Source organism: Ctenocephalides felis, unplaced genomic scaffold, assembly GCF_003426905.1.
Source record: "Ctenocephalides felis isolate EL2017-DRISC unplaced genomic scaffold, ASM342690v1 CF-g0.4_SCAFFOLD_01360, whole genome shotgun sequence".
NCBI lineage: Eukaryota > Metazoa > Arthropoda > Insecta > Siphonaptera > Pulicidae > Ctenocephalides > Ctenocephalides felis.
The window spans coordinates 14,951-25,264 of NW_020537514.1; the positions used below are offsets into that span (position 1 = coordinate 14,951).

The 10,314-nt window shown below is 27.7% G+C and overlaps 1 pseudogene; it reads left to right on the forward strand.

Annotated features, from left to right (window-relative positions):
• The first annotated feature begins 4,096 nt into the window (after positions 1-4,096).
• Positions 4,097-8,347, forward strand: LOC113369460 (annotated as a pseudogene).
• Positions 8,348-10,314: the final 1,967 nt, after the last annotated feature.

Here is a 10,314-nt window from a genome sequence, read left to right on the forward strand (position 1 = left end):
GACTCGGCACCGTATCATGAAGCTCGAGTGAACCAAGAATGGCTGAAAAACACCGTTCCGAACTTCAAACATCCGCACAATAGCTCTCAAATTCACCACACGCGAATCCTATGGATTTTTCTCTTTGGGCCATTTCGGAGAGCAAGGTCCGAACTAAAGGGTGCATCAGTCTCGAGGCGCTAAAAAAAGCCGTTGTCCGCCAGTGGGCCAAAATACCTGCAAATCACGTTCGGCCAAATGCGATTTGTTTTTGGACCGTCTAAAGGCCATAGTCAAAGCAAAAGGTGGTCATGTCGAGCAAAAGTATATTGTTCTTAAATTTTGTATTATTTTTACACATTTTGTACTTTGAATGGAGTAAAATTGATTTTCCAAACTGAATTTATGGCTCTTTCAATTGGTTACACTTCGAGTGCCGGACCCTGTATATAAAAATAAGTCGGGTTTTCCTTCCTGACGATTTAACTCCAGAACGCACGAGCCGATTTCGACAATATTTGGTCTCGGGCTCCGCAAGGTTTATAGCAAGGTTTATACTCTTCTTTTATCTATGGTTTATAGCTAAGAAAATTAGTGGTGCATGGCATCGCGCCTTAATGCAAATTGCTGGAACTTCACGCACCGTAATTAAAAATTCGAGTTATGACATTAGTGAGAATTATCAGAATTATGCTTGGTTAAGTCAACGAGCAATTCTTGCCGCAAAGAATAATGATGTACACGCACTGAATTTTACTATTCAATTAAAAATTGCTGGCGATTTGGTGACATACCAAATTCCGACTGGTCTTCCGTTTGACTTCAAACGATTGCATTTAGTTCGCCTTGCGCTCGCAATAACAAGTTGCAAGGCCAATCGCTTATTAGTGTTTGCGGGATAAATTCCAAATAGATTAATTTAGAAAATCATTGTTTTTCACATGGGCAGTTATACGTTGCCTGTTGCTGTTCACGAGTTGGAAAACCATCCGCTTTGTTTGTGTTAACGTCAGACCAAAAAACAAAACATGGTTTACCAAAGAGCACTTCAATGAAACGGATAATTTGCGGTTTCACTTTCATTTACTCAGAGAAGTTCAACTAAAAAACACTTCATTTTTGTAATCGAAATAAATGCATTACTGTTGTGTAATAAAATCAAAATTTTCCTTTTCAAATATAAAACAAACAAAAAATTTTTTCATCTTTTTCACGAAACCATCTGGTGGCGAAACGCAGTTCGTCGGGTTTGCTAGTATATATATATATATATATATATATATATATATATATATAGCTAACAGCCTTTATTTGCAAAATAACAGAGAATCAAATGTTTCAAATAATTAAAATATAATACAAGTTGCATGAACTTGCCCGACTTGTGTAATCGACTTAATCGTAATAATAAAGAAATTTATTGATTTATAATTGATTTATAAGCTTGTCGAGTTGCTGTAGGGCTTATAATGTGAGAAACTATTGCAGATTATTAAATTCTGTACCATTTTTTTTATTACACATGATTGAAAATCGAACACGTGCTCAATACAACTCGAAGTATTTTCTAAAAGCGCAACCGAATAATTCAAATTTTGATAAAAACCACCGCTTTTCTTATACAGAAATGGAATTTGTAAAAAGTTAAAATATTTTTCAACTTCCCGTAGGGCAAGTTTTAGTAATCCCAAAAAAATCGAAAATGAAATTTTTATATATCTTTACGTTTCAGAGGTTTCTGAACATTTTGGCATACCTTAAAAAATGGATGTATACATGTAAGTTTATGCTTACTTATCTATGGTATGTATGTGTGCGGATACAAATTTTTGTCGACGATTTCGGAAACACGGTTCAACCGATTCCAATTATTCAAAGAACCATTCGATTCCTATTAATAAGCAGACGTGCTGATTAGTTTTTGGCATAGCCGTTTCGAAGATACGTGGCAAAAAGTGTCAAAAACGGTAACTCAGTTTTTAAGAGAAAGGAGCGTCCGATTTTAATAATTCAAAAAACATTTTATACTTATTGACAAGATGAAGAACTAATTACATTTTTGGGAAGGCAGGTCCAGCGGTTATGGACTCTCGATTTGGCGGTCAAAAATGTTTATTAGACATATGTACATCAAATTATCAGATATAGAGATTTTAATAATGTGTACACATTTTATGTAATTTTTTTTTTCAGTTCTGTACCAAGATTTTGAATTACGGTACGGGAAGTTTCAGCAATTTGCCTTAAGGTAAGTAATTTAGTTCACATTCAGAAGCGTTTGTAAGAAATTATTAATGCGTGTCGAGACCCACACTATTATCTATCTCTACAGTCTACACCAGACATCGGCAACCTATGGCACGCGTGCCAAGCCTGGCACGCGATGGAGTTCTGAATGGTATTCTACAAAGTAATGAGGAAAATCGCAAATATATCCAGACGAAATGATTTTTGAATAAGAGAAAAAGTTTAATTATAATTATTTATCTAATGTAGCTCGCTAATGTAATTCAACCTACGTTGAATAACTTTAATATGAATTTGCCAGAAGATCCAAAGACTTTGAAGCTTGTGTGCCTATATTTTCCTTCCTCATAAAACCAGATTTAATAGATTCATCAATAATACCGATTGATTTTTCAATTTTCGAGTGGATGAGTGTTGATAATTTTGAAATGGAAATTATCGAACTAATATATTCAGAATTATGGAAAACAAAATTTAAGGAATTACGAAAAAATCTGGAAGATCGACAGTCATATTGAATTGTTGTATGACATTGCCGGAAAGATTTAATTGTTTAAAGAAAATTACATATGCTCTTCTTTCAACTTTTGAATTCACATATCTCTGCGAACAAATTTCTTCTCACATTAAACATATTTTGGAATGTTAAGCAAAAATGTGCAGGGACAAGATTTGCATTAAAATTGTTTAGTTTATGTTAGAATTTTATGTTATTTGTTATCTTCCCGTAGGGTTAATAATCGCAAAAAAATAAAAAAATAAAAATTTTTATATATCATTACGTTTCAAAGGTTTTTAAACCTTTTGGCATACCTTAGAAAAAATGGATGTATGTGTGTGTATGTGTGTATGTGCGTGTGTGTGTGCGCGGAAACAAGTTTTCGTCGACGATTTTGGGAACACCGATCAATCGATTTAAATAATTAAAAAAACATTCCATTTGTATTGATAATGTGCTAATGTGATAATGTGATAAAAGACGTGCTGATTAGTTTTGGCAAGGGCAGGTCTAGCCGTTCCGAAGATACGTGGCAAAAAGTGCCAAAAATGGTAACTCAGTTTTTAAGAGAACGGAGCGTCGGATTTTAATAATTCAAAAAAGATTTTACTTGTATTGACAAGATGAAAAACTGATTAAATTTTTGGAAGGAATAAAAATAAGTTAAAAAATGCCTTTGAGCGGTCAAACCTGATCATTAGACATATGCATATCAAATTATCAGATATTTTATAGAGATTTTAACAAGAACTATAAATTTTGTGTGATTTTTTTTTTTTGGGTTCCGTGCCAAGATTTTTAATTACGGTACGAGAAGTTCCAGCAATTTGCCTTAAGGCACGATGTCATACACCCCACTAGTTAATAAATATGTTTAAAAGATAAATTTGTTTATAATTCTTCTGCTCTAGAACCTAATTATATATTTCAGAATTAAGGCGGCACCCTGAATCATATTGGTAGAGTGGCTTGGCACACCGCAGTTAAAAGCTTGCCGACCCCTGGTCTACACATACAAGCTGCGCCATATCGTGCATATGAATATTTTTGGGATTGGGAGGGGAACAAGGGAATAAACACATGTTAACTTATATGACTTATGCCATACGTCAGTCAGTCCATTCCGGCTCTAAGTTCTGCAATGTTTTTTATTTATATTATTGTTAAAATTTTGAACTTTGTAGATATCGGCAATAATTCATAATAAATTACGTCACGTGTTATGTGAAGTAATAAATCAAATGTACTGAGCCGAGGTATTTAAAATAATGTTTTAATTTGCCAATTTAAGCGATACCATTTCGAGTAACTCATTTTTAATTATAGATTTCATCATAGTTTACTTTGTTGATCCAATTAATCAATTGTGCAAAAATGTCTGCAGAACAACGAGGAATTCCGAATTATGTTAAATTCGTTTTTGGAGGATCAGCCGGGTAATTAGTTTCTAGTTGAGGAGTTATTATTGATAAGTAATTAATTTGGTGTATATAACTTGAAATTCATTGACATTTTATTTTAACGGATCCATAACCTTTACATGACATCATTATTAGATAAACTTGGTTTGATAACTAATCTATATATTCTTTAACTTATGTAACCCATAACTCTCATTAGATATTAAAATCGTTAATTGAAGGTTTTACTCTAATAATATTTATTTTAATATAAATTGATATTACAATTGTAACAAATTTTATAAAACACGAACACCCATTTCAACGAAGTAGTTCCATACATTTAGGAACTACTTCGTTGAAGTAGTAATAATATGAATAAAGTTTCTAAGCTATTCTATTCTACTATTTTAACTTCTTAACTTAATGAATGTTGCGAAACTTTATATTAATTATTTGATGCTTCAAAACACATCACTAAAATGCTATTCTTTGATAAATCCTTAAATAGAGGGTATTATGGAAAAATGTTGTTCACATGTTTTATGGAATTCAAGTAGTTTTGAATATTTTACAAATATATTGTATTGTAAGACACAGAAGTGTATTAAATTTACTGTGCAAATTATGTATAAGCGAGCAAAATGCATTGTTTCGTAGTTTTGATAATTCACTTTCATATATTATTGAGCTGCATGTGATGAAAAATGATCAATAAGATAAATCACTTATATAAATTCTTCTTTATAGTATCAACACTAGTTTTATTCTTAGGATAAAAAACTTTATATATATATATATATATATATATATATATATATATATATATATATATATATTATTTTTGATTACTCTTTTTCTTCTTGGAGTTATAAATAGAAATCCTTCAATTATAAATATAGTTCTGTGAAAATATAAAGTATTATAGAAAATATCTAGTTTTAAAAATGTTTGAGATTGAGTTTTTTTATATTTCATGTTTAATAAACATTTTATACAAATATTTAAATGCAAATTAATAGATTTTTTTGGAATATCTATAATTCTCAGATAAAATATCAATAAATTCAATGTTTCAATATTATGTATTTCAAGAAACATCAAAACTCCAATCATAATTTCGCACCAATTATTTCGAAACTTATAAGCTAGTATTTTGTTTTTGGAAAAATCTCAATATGTAAAATGCTTCTGTTTCTTTTGAAACAAAAATATTATTTAATCGATTGCTCTTGCAATCTATTTAAGAGTCTATTTAATATGCAGCATAGACTACATATCTATAAGTGATATTAACTATTTATCATAGTAATTATTTGCTTATTTTATTAGTTTTGATTTTAAGTTTTGAAATATAATTTTGCTTATATTTTCAGAATATATTTACTTCCATCTTTAAAGGACTTTTACTTTGATATTGGGTATTTTATGGACCCTTTTTTTAGACTAACGCTATGTAGCTGTTAAAGTATTAAATAAACTTTTTTATTTTTAAACACTCGTTTTTTCTATCAATTAAGTAAATATTTTTCTTAAGAAAAAAAATAAATTTTATTGAATTATGATATATTAGATATATATATATATATATATATATGAGTGAGTTCTTGAGGGCGATACATCAAACAAAGAAAAGCCAAAGATTTATAAAATAATCTTTATTTCTTGGCGTTTTCTTTGTTTGATGTATCGCCCTCAAGAACTCACTCATATATTTCAACATCAAAATTACTACTTAAATCATATATATATTATATATATATATAATATATAATAATTTTAATGGGTAAATTTTTTTGACAAAATGAAAAATTATGACATCATTATATGAGATAACTACTGCAGTTAATATTTATTATAATTTATTCCAAAATCTCATGTAGATAATATGCCTTTATACATTTATCATACATCATTATTTTATACATCATATTAAAATAAATTCTGTCAAAGAGAATATTTTTATTATAATAATTTTAGGTTTGATATAAATGTTCACAAACCATAAAAATGATATTGATAAAAATTCATATTAATTCTCTATATCATTTGTTTAATTAGTATGATGGCTACAGTATTTGTGCAGCCGCTTGATTCTGATAAAAAATCGAATGCAGCTGAGTGGTGCAGCCGGAGGTAAACAATTAAGAGCACATTTGAATGTGCTTCAGCCATTGTAAAGACAGAAGGATCACTGCTGTTATGCTGGCCTTTCAGCTGGCTTGATGCGACAGGCTACATATACCACCACTGCACGTTAGGAACTTACACGTGGTTAATGGACAACTATAGCACATTACTAAGTAATTATTTCTGATTTGAGTTTCTGATAAAATGTTATGTAATTTAATGATTAAATTTTGTTCTGCATGTAGTTTTTACAGTTCAAACTATTAATATAATTATTTATCATTAAGTTATTATTTCTTTGAAATTTTACTCTGATATAATTGGTTTTTGTATTTAAACCATAGTTCAAAAGAAGCTAGTCCAGGATTTTTGATGAAAGCCTTGCTTGGTATGTGTGCTGGATGCGTGGAGCTTTTATTGGTACTCCAGCTGAAGTTGCTCTGATTCGAATGACAGCTGATGGACGATTACCAGAATTGGAACGAAGAAATTATAAAAATTTTTTCGATGCTTTGTTTCGAATATTTAGAGAAGAAGGTAAAAATAAAATTTATAAACATATAAAGAGATTGCTTATCTCTCAAATAACCTATAATCAGAATTTCAAATTCAGAATAAAGGAATAATTATTAACTATAGCTGATTATAAAAATTATTATTTAATGTTGTATCTCTTAGGACTATTCACATTATGGAGGGGTGCTATTCCTACTATGAGTCGTGCAATGGTTGTCAAGTATCGCTGACCATCGCATCTACTCTCAGGTAATGATCAATCTATTTTTTTATGAACAATAACTTACTTACCATTTTTGTAATTCTATTTAGTTTTTTATTACAATTTTAGTTAAATATGTTATATATGTATGTTATTATTTTCAGGCCAAGAAGTTTTTACTTTCAACAGGTTACTACTCTGAAGGAATATTTTTGCATTTTCTATCTGCTATATGATCTCTGGTCTTGTTACAACTGCAGCTTCTATGCCTGTAGATATAGTAAAAACTCGAATTCAGAACATGAAAACAATTGATGGGAAGCCAGAATACAGTGGTGGATTGGATGTTTTAAATAAGGTATAAACATTTATTGATATCAACATATTTTGACAAGCTCCCGATGAATATATTTATATATATTTATATATATATATATATATATATATATATAAAATATATATATATATATATATATATATTATTATAGAATTTTGTGATATGAGTGGAACGAATTTTAAATGTTAAATAGTAACAATACAACACTCAGATTTTAAACACACACTTTATTTGGTAATTACAGACATTTTGAGACCATGGTTTATATAATTCATGTTTATATCATAAATATATTAATTACAAGGGTGATTTTGTCATGCAAACTTAGACTTTTACATTGTCTTTTTATATTCATGTCATGAAAACTCTTACAATAAAATCTAATTAAATTAGTATTTATATATAACGATTCAATTATAATAATTAGTTTTGGCTTACCAGTTGAGTTTATTGTTTATATTGCACTGATTTCAAGATTTGTAAAGGTAAAACAATGATTTTTGATTAATATACATGAAAAAGAATAATCCATGCTGTCATTTATGTGACGGTAACGCATTATTCACTTTCTGATCTTTTATTTGTCTTTTTATAATGAAATTTAACTAATTTATTAATTCAATTCTGGGTGTTCATGCAGTGTACAAGTTTTACTCTATCAATGTTTTTTAATTTTTTACAAAATAAGCTTATTTTTTTATAAATTGTATAAAATAATTTTTTGAAAAAAAAGAAAATTATAATATTATAAAATTAATATTGTTAATTTTAATTTTTTAGGTTGTGAAAAGGGAGGGATTCTTTGCACTTTGGAAAGGATTTCTACCATATTATGCTCGATTGGGACCACACACAGTTTTAACATTTATTTTCCTGGAACAACTTAATAAATGGTATAAAGGCTTAAAGTAAGCGCACTATTTTGTTATCTTAAAAATGATTCATTATATTTATGAAAGTTTATTGAAACTACTATAATTTTCAATTTTTTTAAGATATATTTTAAATGTGAATAACTTTAACTATATATGATTTCAAATAAGAGAAGGGTATGTTCTCCGATTGAGCTTTAGAGCATTTTTTAAAAATATTATCTGAACTAAAGTTTTATTATAAATATTTTTATATATGACACTATTCTAAATTTAACATTCATAGTACTTTTTATATTTTCATATAATGATAAAATTTGTACTCAATGGTAATTGTACCATTTCTCTAAAGAATTTTAATTTTTACTACTGTTTTGAGAGCTCAAATGTAAACACATGTTTTCCTTTTAAGCGTGTATATGCTCATTTGTTAATCGTCTTTTATTATTTGGCAAATTATATGTGCAAGTAACAGCAATATTAATGAATTGTTGATAAAAACATAGTAAAAATTAATGAAAATATTGTATTTAATGTCTTATTACAAAATTAGATTTTATATATTAAATTTTATAAAAATGATTTGTATAATATTTGAGGTAACCAGCTATGTGTGATAAATGTTTAACACATGATAAATAAAAAACTCTTCTGGTAGCAGCAAATGTTTGCATGAGAAAATCTATGTACTAAAATTGGAACATATAAGTTATTTGCTCATTTTAGTTAATTGGATATAAAACTAATGTATACCTTTATAGTCAATGGACTATATGAGCCATAGCTTACATTTTTTATGCAATATTTTAATTATTTTATTTTAATGTTTGTCACATTAAAAAGCTTTCATTTCATCCCAGTTTGTCATAAATGAATGACAATCTTCAATTTTTGTTTGATATTATATGATAACAAAGATTTCTGATGTTAAAAATCTCTTTTTGCATTTGATTTTATTTGCCTATATTTTATATGTTGATAATTGGTAATAACAATAATATTTTGATCACAATTAGCTGAGTTGATTTCATACTTTTTTTTTGTAAGTTTCTTCAATACAAGGCAGTTATAACTGGCAGTTAGCTGATTGTTTGGAATTCTATTTTTTTTTTTTAATTTACAATTACAATGAATCGTTGGTACGCTGCGCTCGGTATATTATAGTGCTCTCATATCTCTCAACTCGGAGTTTTTTGTATCGGATTTTTTTTTTAATTGCGGTAATTTTGCTTTTAATATAGTTAATGTATAGCCCGGCGGCATCCGAGTTGAAAGGGTCATTTTTTTTTTAATGAACATTTACTACCAATATTTCAATTTTAGTAAAGTAATTGTTTACATGGGGGCACTATAATTCTACATTAAAGTTTTAAAATTAAATGGCATTAAAATTATCATTTATCTATGAATCACAATATCATTTTACAGCTATGTTTGGAAGTATTCTATCAGATTGTATTTATTTATTTTTTTGTTAATCTAACTTGCCGGTACATGAATGTTCATAAATTAAAATCGCATATTAATTTACTTACATTCATCTATATTTTGCATATTATATAAACATATAACATATAATAAATCATAGCTAAATGATCTCTTATATTTGCAAAAAAATGGTTCTAAACACTTTACACATATTATATATCAAAATGGTTTATAAATTTTTTATATAATTTTATAGATAATGATTTATAACACATCCGTTAACATAATTTTAAATGATCTATGCATTTTTAAATTAGAACTAAATTTTATGTGTATATGTATATATATGTATATGGTAGTATCAAATGATTTATTGATTTATTTTTATATTGAGCATCAAATAGTGTCGATTCAATTCAAGACAATTAAATGTCAACATATATATATAAACATATATATATATATAAATTTTCTCTATAAGTTTTAATTGATTTAAAATAGTTCTAAAAAATTTCAAGATGACATTGATATGAATTTGAAATTTTTATTCATGTTAGTAAACATATTTTACAAATATCGTATAGTATATTTAAATTATTATAATTGAATGTTTGTTCACATACATGTTGTTTTTTTGGAAATATATATTTTTATATGTACCATATTACGTGCGTGTTTATGACTAAACAGATATTTGAATTTAT